Here is a 13,059-nt window from a genome sequence, read left to right as displayed (position 1 = left end):
ACAACTTACCTTAAATCCCCTCTCAGCCTTGCTTTATACCAGTACTGCCTGATAATTGACCCCGCTAACTAAGGAGAAAGGTTTATCCCTAACGTGTGGAAGATATAGAATGTAGGGAAGTAGATGGTGACACCTTGCAAAATGTCCATATTACAGAGGAGGAAGTGCTGGATGTCTTGAAATGCATAAAGGTGGATAAATCCCCAGGAACTGATCAGGTGTACCCTAGAACTCTGGGGAAGCTAAAGAAGTGATTGCTGGGCCTCTTGCTGAGATATTTGTATCAACAATAGTCACAGGTGAGGTGCTGGAAGACTGGGAGGTTGGCTAATGTGGTGCCACTGTTTAAGAAGGGCGGTAAAGACAAGCCAGGGAACTATAGACCGGTGAGCCTGACCTCGGTGGTGGGCAAATTGCTGGAGGGAATCCTGAGGGACAGGATGTACATGTATTTGGAAAGGCAAGGACTGATTAGGGATAGTCAACACGGCTTTGTGCATGGAAAATCATGTCTTAAAAACTAGATTAAGTTTTTTGAAGAAGGAGCAAAGAGGATTGATGAGTGCATTGCGGTAGATGTGATCTATATGAACTTCAGCAAGGAATTTGACAAGGTTCCCCATGGGAGACTGGTTAGCAAAGTTAGATCTCATGGAATACAGGGAGAACTCGCCATTTGGATACAGAATTAGCTCAAAGGTAGAAGACAGAGGGTGGTGGTGGAGGGTTGTTTTTCAGACTGGAGGCCTGTGACCAGTGGAGTGCCACTAGGATCGGTGCTAGGTCCTCTACCTTTTGTCATTTACATAAATGATTTGGATGCGAGCATAAGAGGTCCAGTTAGTAAGTTTGCAGATGACACCAAAATGGGAGGTGAAGTGGACAGCGAAGAAGGTTACCTCAGATTACAACAGGATCTGGACCAGATGGGCCAATGGACTGAGATATGGCAGATGGAGTTAAATTCAGATAAATGCGAGGTGCTACATTTTGGGAAAGCAAATCTTAGCGGGACTTATATACTTAATGCTAAGATTCTTGGAGTGCAGGGTCATAGCTCCATGAAAGTGGAGTCGTAGGTAGATAGGATAATGAAGAAGGCGTTTGATATGCTTTCCTTTTTTGGTCAGAGTATTGAGTACAGGAGTTGGGAGGTCATGTTGCAGCTGTACAGGACATTGGTTAGACCACTGATGGAACATTGCGTGCAATTCTGGTCTCCTTCCTATTGGAAAGATGTTGTGAAACTTGAAAGGGTTCAGAAAAGATCTAAAAGGATGTTGCCAGGCTTGGAGGATTTGAGCTACAGGGAGAGGCTGAACAGGCTGGTGCCCTTTTCCCTGGAGCGTCGGAGGCTGAGGGGTGACCTTATAGAGGTTTATAAAGTTATGAGGGGCATGGATAGAATAATAGACTAGGTCTTTTCCCTGAGGTTGGATGTCCAGAACTAGAGGGTATAGGTTTATAGTGAGAGGGGAAAGACATAAAAGAGATCTAAGGGGCAACTTTTTCATACAAGAGTGTGAAACGTGTATGGAATGAGCTGCCAGAGGAAATGGTGAAGGCTGGTACAATTGCAAAATTTAAGAGGCATTTGGATGGCTATATGAATAGGAAGGGTTTGGAGGGATATGGGACGGGTGCTGGCAGGTGGGACTAGATTGGGTTGGGATATCTGGTCGGCATAGATGGATTGGACTGAAGGGTCTATTTCCATGCTGTACATCTCTATGACTCTCTGACTCTATTTACATGTGGCAAGTGCACAAAGCTCATCAGACAACAGGAATAGGACTACAGTCAAGATTAGAATGGTGCTGGAAAAGCACAGCAGGTCAGGCAGCATCCGAGGAACATCGGATGGGTAAAAATAGTGAACTTCAAGCTCTATCGGATTTTCAAAACGTGTGTTAGGAGATGTTCTGATGAAAAGTCCAACTGGACCTGAAACATTATCTCTGTTTCTCTCTCCACAGATGCTGCCAGACCTGCTGAGTTCCTCCAGCATTCTCTGTGTTTCTCTAAAATGACATTTTACTGACTTGTAATTAAAAAAAAGTCGATGTGATTTCTTATAAAAAAAATCATTCATGCATGTGGGCATCACTGGCAAGGGCAGAGTTTTATGTTCATCTCTAATTGCCCAGAAGGCAGTTAAAAGGCAACTGCATTGCTCCAGGCATGAGGCCCATGTAGGTCCGACCAGGTAAGGATGGTAGATTTCTTTCCTTAAAGGGGAGTCATGAATCAGATAATCGACACAAGTTTCGTGGTCATCATTAGTCTCCTGTTGCCAGATATTGATTGAATTTAAATTCTATCATCGGGCCATGGTGGATTTGAACCCAAGACCCCATTACTTGGATTTCTGGATTAATAGGCGAATGATAAAAGTCTAGCCATTGCCCTCCTACTTGACTTTGAAAACAATGACTTAAAAATGACTCCAGGAGTTTGATATGCATGTGCTAGTGCTCTTGCCTCAAATGGTACACACCATATTTTCAAATCAGCAGACCTATATTATACTAGCAAGCATGGGTGATACCATCCAGGGAAAGTCCAGGTAACAGAAAGTTGGATGATAATTTCACTTATTCATTCACAAGAAGCAGAGTCCGCTGGCAAGACCAGCATTTATTGCCCATCTCTATTTAACTATGACAAGGTGGTAGTGATAAAGATTTAGTGCTATTAAGAATCAAACCCAATGCTGTGGGTCTGGAGTCACACCTAAGCTGGTCGACTTGCTTCCCTCAAGGATTTAGGTACCCAGTCTGATGACAATCAGTCACTATTATTGATGCTAGCTTGCTGTTTCAGAATATTTTTGATGTAATTGAATTAAAATTTCCCAGTTGCTTGAAGTGGGCTTTGATCTCATGCTTTGGAATGTATCTAGGGCTCGGGATTGCCATTCACTAACATAATCATTATGTCACCCTACCCCCATTGCATCAGCATGAGGTTCTGTTTTACAATACCAGGAACATTATATCACGGCATTTCATTGTTACTAAATAAGCTAAATTTAAGATTGCCTGTCCCTTTTAGATCAAAATGACTAATGATTGTAAATAAACAAAGCAGCTAATGACTGTAAATAATTACTGTAAATAAGTCATGTAGATTCTAATTGCTTTTAGTACAGGAAGATTGCAGATTGCTCAGTGCATGTAAATTTCTGCCATGAGCATGCAAGAATCACCAACCCCACCTCCCTTTGTATTTCTGTATTTGTGATTCACTCTGTCTCAGGTGTGGTATCCCACTGTGGCTGTCACAGGTGTCTCACAGGGTGTGTGGTGATCTACTTCTCCATAGACTGTTCCTGAATCTACCTTGTTTAGATTACATGGAAGATTTGAGATTGGTGACTTCTTCAAACTCTCAGTAATGCAGGGTAAGGCAGTGGAAATATCCACTAAGGCTACCTCACACTCACACTACCAAAGTTGCTAATCAACTGGGGCCCCATGTCTTTATGGATCCCTGGGTTCCAACAACACAGCCCCCTCAGTCCAGAGGCTGATTCACATCTAGCTCAACATGTTCACAAATAGGAATGCATTAGTCTGCCCCCAGGCCAAGTTCCAGTGTGTGATTTCCCATTGTCTTACAGTCAGAGCCTAAGTCTGTGCAGCCATTTGCTTTAGCTGGGCAAAAGTGAGGACTGCAGATTCTGGAAACCAGAGTTTAGATCGAAGTGGTGCTCGAAAAGCACAGCAGGTCAGGCAGCATCCGAGGAGCAGGAAAATCGACGTTACGGGAAAAAGTCCTTCATCAGGAATAGAGGCAGGATGCCTCCAGGGTGGAGAGATAAATGGGGGAGGGGAGGGGGGAGTCATTTGCTTTGGCTGCCAGAGTGCATTCTGGATGTTAGATGGAGTTAATGGTGAGTATCTATTCCCTAGGATGGGGGATTTCAAGAGTAGGGCACATATCTTTAAGGTGAGAGGACAGAGTTTTAAAAAAGACAGGAGGGGCAATTTTTTTTATAGAGAAGGTAGTTCTTGTGTGGAATGAACTTCCTGAAGAAGTGGTGAATGCGGGCACAATTACAATAGTTAAAAGACATTTGGATAAGTACATGATTAGCGAGGTTTGGAGGGATATGGGCCTGCAGTGAGCAGGTGGCAGGATGAGTTTAGGTTGGAATTATATTCATCCTGGACTTGTTCGGCCGAAAGCTCTGTTTCTGTGCTGCATGACTTTAGAGCTTTCTGTAATCCACATTCACCTGAGGCCATTCGCCTGCCTTCCTGAGAGGGGCTAGCCCACTGAAGACTCCACCTGCTTTTTCCAGAGCACTGCCCCCTGTGGCTGATTGAAATGTCTTCACTTGAGTCTAGTGAAGTGAAAATGGGAATAAATTTTATAAGATTTTCTCTTCTTATTTCTCTCCTGTGTAATTTTTTTTAGTTTTATTGCCAAGAATTTAGCACGGTTCTACTTTTATTCGTACATGTCGCAAATTTCGGTTACAAACAAATATTGGACAAACGGCCATGGGACCATTCTTTTCTGATTTCTCTCTTGATTCTCACTCTATTATTTCCCTGTCATGACGAGAGTCAAATCTCACTGGTATACACGTGTGGTATACATGGTATGCTCTTATATTTCTAGTTCAACTATCTAACTCAATTCCATTCCTTTTCATTTGAGGTATCCATTGGTACTCTGTTTCAAAAAGAAATAAAATCAGCATGAAAAATGGGTGGTGTTAGCTATTCCCCTACTCAGTTGCTCTTCCTTGGCTCAAGATTTGATACCTAGTCTATCTCTCTTCTGTTTTACTTCTTGAGTGAGAAAACAAAAAATAAAAGCTAGCCTTGCTACTTTTATTATTACTTTCCTTAATAAATGATTTTTAATTTCTATTTGTTTAACGTTGGATTGACTATTTTTCCTCAGCAAGTTGTTGGCTTCATAGAATCTCTACAGCAGTGGAAACAGGCCATTCAGCCCAACAAGTCTACACCAATCCTCCAAAGAGCATCTCACTCAAATCCACACCCTACCCTATAACAGTGCATGTCCCATGGATAACCCACCGAATCGACACTTCCCTGGAGACTATGGGCAATTTAACATGGCCAATCCGCCTAACCTGCACTTCTTTGGATTGTGTGAGGGAACAGGAAGATGGAAAGCATGCAAGCTCCACACAGGCAGTCACACGAGGCTGGAGTTGAAGGTGGGTCCCTGGTGCTGTGAGGCAGCAGTGCTAACCACTGAGCCACCATGCTGTCCCAGTTGATTTTTTTATTTTCATGTGATGATGGACCTTGAGTAGATGTTGCTGGCTTTTTTGCCTAAGAGGAATGAAAGGCTCACGAGAAATCTGGTTGCTTATTAGAGGCCTGGACAAAGGAGTTACCTTTTCTTCAAAATAAGCTTCAGGCAGATGAAATATTCAGCAAGTCTGGAGCAGTTGTGTAGAGAGACAAGCGGACAGAGTTTAGAGTGAGTGAAAATTGTGGGCACCTAACATTGACACTGGCTTCCTCTCCTCAGAGATGCTATCTGCTTTACTGAATTTTCTGAATTATTTCCAGAATTTTCTGGTTACATTTCAGATTTCCAGCATCTGAATGCATTACACTTCGAATGTCTGCTCCACACTGGAAATTTATAAGTTGGGCCAATTGAAATTTAATGTATTTATCATTCACTGTAAACTAAAACTTTCCTGTAAACAAAACCCAAGGTTTTTGGGTATCACTGTCCAGATATTAGATAGGACAAAAATCATACAGTCATAGTGTCATAGAGATGTACAGCACGGAAACAGACCCTTCGGTCCAACCCAACAAAGTGTAATGTGAATGACCAAGTTGTGTGTGGTGGTCTGACAAAGGCATGGTTGTAACACGCATCTTCCTTAAACTTGAGTTTTGATAGCTTTATAAATAGAGGCGTTCAGTAGAAAAGCCCAGAAGCTTTGCTGAACAAATATAAATCGGTTTAGCCCCACAGTGACTGTGGATCCCAATTCCAGGTATCTAAAGTAGGGGGATGTGGGGGTGGAGTGAGAACTGTTTATAAATGACCCAGAATCAGAAGAAACACCATGATCTGTAATTTTTATCCTTGAGCTTGAAGCCAGACAAATTGTGCCAGGAATAACTGCAACACTTTCCTTTTCTGTTAATAAAGAATTTGTTGAAATAATAACTGTAGAGTTACCATTCCTTGTTCACTAAGCTTCTAATGACCTGCCTTGTTATCTTTCGGGGTTAATCAGTGTTAGTCTTTGTCCGTTTACGCTGCTGTGAAATACATTAGTGTATTTTTACTATAAGGTGTAGGTTTGCTCGCTGAGCTGTAGGTTTGATATCCAGACGTTTCATTACCTGGCTAGGTAACATCATCAGTGGTGACCTCCAAGTGAAGCGAAGCTGTTGTCTCCTGCTTTCTATTTATATGTTTGTCCTGGATGGGGTTCCTGGTGTTTGTGGTGATGTCATTTCCTGTTTGTTTTCTGAGGGGTTCATAGATGGTATCTAGATCTATGTGTTTGTTTATGGCGTTGTGGTTGGAGTGCCAGGCCTCTAGGAATTTTCTGGCATGTCTTTGCTTAGCCTGTCCCAGGATACATGTGTTGTCCCAGTCGAAATGGTGGTTTTTTTCATCCGTGTGTAGGGCTACGAGGGAGAGAGGATCGTGTGTTTTTGTGGCTAGCTGGTGTTCGTGTATCCTGGTGGCTAGCTGGTGTTCGTGTATCCTGGTGGCTAACTTTCTTCCTGTTTGTCCTACGTAGTATTTGTGGCAGTCCTTGCACGGAATTTTGTAGATGACGTTGGTTTTGTCCATGGGTTGTACTGGGTCTTTTAAGTGTTTTTATGGAGGTTGCTACTGATGATGTTACCTAGCCAGGTAATGAAACGTCTGGATACCAAACCTACAGCTCAACGAGCAAACCTACACCCTAAACCTCAACCTGAGTTACAAACTTTCACAAAGCTTACACATTTTTACTGTTACAGGTGTTGTGGACAGATAAAAACTAATTCAGAGTGCAGTTGGAATGTTGACCTTTTATCTCAGGAGATCTGGATACTATGAAATGGAAGCTATGTTACTGGCCTCTGGTTAAAACCTATTTAGAATGTTATGTTCTGTTCTGGCCACTGAACCTCAGGAAGAATATAATCAGACAAAGAACAGCGGATGTTGGAGAAACAGTAACAACAAAAAATTACTGGAAAAGCTCACCAGGTTTGGCAAAATCTGTGAAGAGAAAATAGCATCAACATTTTGAATCACGCGAGCCTTCCTCAGAACCATTAGCAGTTGGAGAGAATGTCATTTATGCTGGTAAAATGGGGGAGAAGGAGTGAGCTGATTGCTAGTGGCAGAGACCAGAGAGAGAAAAGAAGTGTCAGAAGAGAAGCAATATAGGTGACAGTGGGGGCTATGGGTTGGTGAAAATGGATGGGCTGTACTGAAAGCAACGAGTAAAAAATGAGGTCTGCAGATGCTGGAGATCACAGCTGAAAATGTGTTGCTGGTCAAAGCACAGCAGGCCAGGCAGCATCTCAGGAATAGAGAATTCTCTATTCCTGAGATGCTGCCTGGCCTGCTGTGCTTTGACCAGCAACACATTTTCAGCTGTACTGAAAGCAACCTCTTTCATGACAGGATATGGAGGTGGGTAACAAATATGGATGAAGGTGATCACATTCTTAAACTGTTAATGTCATTACTAAGACCTGAAGGCTGTAAGGTCCCCAAGCAGAAGTGACGTGGTGTTAATCCAACTTTCATTAAACTTCACTGCAGCAAGCCTAGAGTTCTGATCTGAAAACATGGTGGTGTGTGAAAGTAGGAGGAGAAAGTGAGGTCTGCAGATGCTGGAGATCAGAGCTGAAAATGTGTTGCTGGAAAAGCGCAGCAGGTCAGGCAGCATCCAAGGAACAGGAGATTCGACGTTTCGGGCATAAGCCCTTATTTGGTGTGTGAAAGTTCCAGGCAACTTGAAGCCCGGGATCGTTTTTCTGGACAGAAGATAGCTGTTCTGCAAAGCGGTTGCCTAGTCATCCCAAGGTAGAGGAGACTGGCTTCGCCAATTCCTTTGCTTAATATGAACAATCCCTTTGTTTGCCAACCTTGTCTTTTTCTTTTACTCTCTGGGCCCAATCTCATCTACCCAATACTCCTATTTTTCCCCTCTTAAACCCCCATCATCAGCGTTAATGCCACCTTTTCCTAGCTGCTACCAGTTCCGAAGAAGGGTCACTGGACTCAAAATATTAATGCTGGTTCCTCTTCACAGATGGAGTTTCTCCAGCAATTTCTGTTTTTTTTCTCAGGAAGAAAATATTGGTCTTAAATTGTGTGCATTGGAGATTCCTGGAAGACAGTAGGGGCTAAAATGTTTAAGTTATGGGGAAGACTACAAAGACTGAACTTGTGCTGTCTTTAATATTAAAGGTTAAGGGATGAATTGATTCAAGTGATCACAAATTTTATACAGGCTTGATGGAGGAAACCATTTCCCGTGGTGGTTTGAGTCCTGGACCAACAGGTATAAATATATAAAGATTTTCCAAAGGCAGTTTCAGGATCTACTTCTTGCCAGAACGATTAATGAAAATTTGGAACTGTCTCCCAAGAAAAGTTACTTGGGTCAGAGGTAAATTTAACATTTCAAAAGTGAGGTTTATCATGGAGTCATACAGCACAGATAAAGACCCTTTGGTCTAACCAGTCCATGCTGAACATGATCCAAAACTAAACTAGCCCAACCTACCTGCTCCTGTCCCATGTCCCTCCAAACCTTTCCTATTCAAATCCTTCCCCAAATGTCTTTTAAGCATTGTCATCGTACCCACATCCACCACTTCCTCAGGAAGTTCATTCCACAAGTAAACCATCCTCTGTATAAACAAAAATGTCTTTCTTTAAATCTTTCTCCTCTCACCTTGAAAATAGAACATAGAACATAGAACATAGAAGGATACAGCGCAGTACAGGCCCTTCGGCCCTCGATGTTGCGCCGACCGAGTCCTACCTAACCTATACTAGCCCAATAACTTCCAAATGCCTATCCAATGCCCGCTTAAATGAACATAAAGAAGGAGAGTTCACCACTGATACGGGCAGGGCATTCCATGAACTCACAACCCGCTGTGTGAAGAATCTACCCCTAACATCTGTCCTATACCTACCACCCCTTAATTTAAAGCTATGTCCCCTAGTAACACCTGACTCCATTAGCGGTAAAAGGTTCTTAGTATCTACCCTATCTAAACCCCTAATCATCTTATACACTTCTATCAGATCTCCCCTAAACCTTCTCTTCTCCAATGAGAACAGCCCCAAGTGCCTCAGCCTTTCCTCATACGATCTTCCTACCATTCCAGGCAACATCCTGGTAAACCTCCTCTGCACTCGTTCTAAAGCTTCCACATCCTTCCTATAGTATGGCGACCAAAACTGCACACAATACTCCAGATGAGGCCTCACCAGAGTCTTATACAACTGCAACATGACCTCAGGACTCCGGAACTCAATTCCTCTGCCAATAAAGCCCAGTACACCATATGCCTTCCTCACAGCACTATTTACCTGGGTGGCAACTTTCAGAGATCTGTGTACATAGACACCAAGATCCCTCTGCTCATCCACACTACCAAGTAGCCTACCATTAGCCCAGTAATCCATCATCTTGTTATTCCTACCAAAGTGAACGACTTCGCACTTAGCTACATTGAATTCCATTTGCCACATTTCCGCCCAGCTCTGCAACTTATCTATATCCCGCTGTAACCTACCACTTCCTTCCTCACTATCCACAACTCCACCGACTTTCGTGTCATCCGCAAACTTGCTTACCCAGCTTTCAAGTCCTTCCTCTAGATCATTTATAAAGATAACAAAAAGCAATGGTCCCAAAACAGATCCTTGTGGTACACCGCTAGTAACTGCGCTCCAAGATGAACATAATCCATCAACTACTACCCTCTGTCTCCTTCCAGCCAGCCAATTCCTAATCCAAACCTCTAATGTATCCTCAATGCCATACCTCCGAAGTTTTAGCATTAGCCTACCATGGGGAACCTTATCGAACGCCTTACTAAAATCCATATACACAACATCTACTGCTTTACCCTCATCCACTTCCTTAGTCACCTTCTCAAAGAACTCAATAAGGTTTGTGAGGCACGACCTGCCCTTCACAAAACCATGCTGGCTATCCCTGATCACGTTATTCCTACCCAGATGTTCATAAATCTTATCCCTTACCATTCTCTCTAAGACTTTGCCCACCACTGAAGTCAGACTCACTGGCCTATAGTTACTAGGGCTATCCCTACTCCCTTTCTTGAACAATGGGACCACATTCGCTATCCTCCAATCCTCTGGTACTATTCCCGTTGACAATGACGACATAAAAATCCAGGCCAATGGCTCTGCTATCTCCTCCCTAGCTTCCCATAGGATCCTGGGGTAAATGCCATCAGGCCCAGGAGACTTATCTATATTCATCCTTTCCAATATTCCCAAAACCTCTTCCCTGCATATTTCCAGGGCATCCATTCTAATTATTTGTGATTCCATATTCACATCAGCAACAATGTCCTGTTCCTGAGTGAATACTGATGAAAAGTACTGATTTAATGTCTCTCCAATCTCCTCCGCCTCCACACACAACTTCCCACTACTATCCTTGACTGGACCGATACCTACCCTAGTCATCCTTTTATTCTTGACATACCTATAGAAAGCCTTTGGGTTTTCCCTAATCCTACCAGCTAAAGACTTTTCATGTCCCCTTCTCGCTTTTCTTAGCTCCCTCTTTAGCTCCTTCCTGGCTACCTTATAACTCTCAATCGCCCCTACTGAACCTTCACGCCTCATCTTTACATATGCCGCCTTCTTCCCTTTCACAAGGGACTCCAATTCCTTACTAAACCACGGCTGCCTCACAAGGCCCTTTACACCATGCCTGACTGGTACATACCTATCGAGGACACGCAGTAGCTGCTCCTTGAACAATCCCCACATCTCATTAGTGTTCTTCTCTTGAAGCCTGTTTTTCCAATCCACACAACCTAAGTCATGCCTCACTGCATCATAATTTCCCTGCCCCCAGCCATAGCTCTTGCCCTGCGGCGCACGATTATCCCTCTCCATCACTAAAGTAAAAGTCACCGAGTTGTGGTCACTGTCCCCGAAGTGCTCACCTACTGATACACCATTCGAGCATGGGACCTCCCTCAGAGAGTTGAATGGACAATCAAGTGCAGAGATCAGCCTAGTGGTATCAATATTAATTGTAATGAATAACAAATGAGGAAGGCTATCACACTAATCTCTCTACCCTCCCCTTAAGCTTGAAATTCCCCCATCCTGGGGAAAAGACAATTACCAATGACTTTATCTATACCCCTCATGAATTTATAAACTTCTGCAATGTCGCATCTCAACCTCCTTCACTCCAGTGAAAAACCATCCCAGTCTATAAAGCCTTTCTTTATAACTTCCTTTATACTTGACAATATCCTGGTTCCAACCACTCTCTCCAGCTTAATAATAGCCTTCCTATAACAGGGCGGCCAGAACTGGGCGCAGTAGTCCAGAAGAGGCCTCACTAATGTCCTGGACACATTTTATTAGGCAAGGGATTTGAAACCTATTGGGTTGATTAAGGTACAGGACAGTAACAATCCTGGCATAGACTCAAGAGTTAAATGGTGTACATATGTTTCCTCATGTTCTAGTGTAAGATAAATGTAAGTTTTTATTGGTGCAGTTATAGGGTAAATCCAGCAAGGTATATAGAGTAAATTTTACTCATTAGCAATCCCCTATTGATCTTGTCTCAATGGGAGGGTAGAGAGATTAGTGTGATAGCCTTCCTCATTTGTTATTCATTACAATTAATATTGATACCACTAGGCTGATCTCTGCACTTGATTGTCCATTCAACTCTCTGAGGGAGGTCCCATGCTCGAATGGTGTATCCTGATAAAAACACATTATAAAGCAGTTGAACTAGTTTCTCAGTATCTCACTCTGTAAGTGAAGTCAAGCCTCACAGGTTATTAGTTCCACATTGTTGTCTCCCTTGCATCCTGAAAGCCTCTTTTATAAGGCTACAATAGAATTTCATCTGCACTAAATGCATTTAACTGGCAATTTATTCAGTGACTGCCTGAAAAGAGATTGAAATTGATACGCGTGTCTCTTTCTGATTTAAAAACCGAAAGAACTGCGGATTATGTAAATCAGAAGCAAAAACAAAAATTGCTGGAAAAGCTCAACAGGTCTGGCAGCATCTGTGAACAGAAGTTAGACAGTTTTGAGGAAGGGTCACTTGACCCAAAATATTAACTCTGATTTCTCTCCACAGCTGCTGACAGATCTGCGGAGCTTTTCCAGCAATTTCTGCTTTCGTTTCTATTTCTGATTTGTTTCTTGTTGGCCACACACAAAAAATATCATGAATAACAACTATACTCTTAAAAGAGAACTCTTTGCAGAAGATTTCATTTTTATTGTTGCATGTATAAGTAACAATATCACTTTTATACATTTTCTAAAAGTCAGCACGTTCAAATGGCTAATGACACATCTCTGGAGCAGGTGGGACTTGAACCTAAGTCATTTGGTCGGGAGATAGGGACTTGCCCCTGTGCCACAAGAAGTCTAACATCGTTACCCTCAACATGGCTCTTCATTGCTTACACATCTTGCTTCCTACGTTCATTAACTGCAGTCACATTTCTGGTATCGCTGTTCAACTGAAATCAGACAAAGAACTATGGTTGATGGAAATCTGAAATGAAAACAGAAATTGCTGGAGAAACTCAGCAGGTCTGGCAGTATCTGCGGAGAGAGAAATAAGTTAACATTTCAAGGGATCCATGACAAACGAACACAAGATTCAAAACAGTAACCCTGTTTCTCGCTCCACAGATGCTGCTAGACCTGCTGAGTGTCTCCAGCAACCTTGCATTTTGTTGATTGGCTCTAAGTCACTGAACCACACCTTAGTCAGGGAACGTAGGGAAGAAAGTAGCTGTAAAACAGCTATTGAAAAACGTA

This window comes from Hemiscyllium ocellatum, chromosome 28 (genome assembly GCF_020745735.1).
Source record: "Hemiscyllium ocellatum isolate sHemOce1 chromosome 28, sHemOce1.pat.X.cur, whole genome shotgun sequence".
Taxonomy (NCBI): domain Eukaryota; kingdom Metazoa; phylum Chordata; class Chondrichthyes; order Orectolobiformes; family Hemiscylliidae; genus Hemiscyllium; species Hemiscyllium ocellatum.
Note: the sequence above shows the minus strand (reverse complement) of the source record.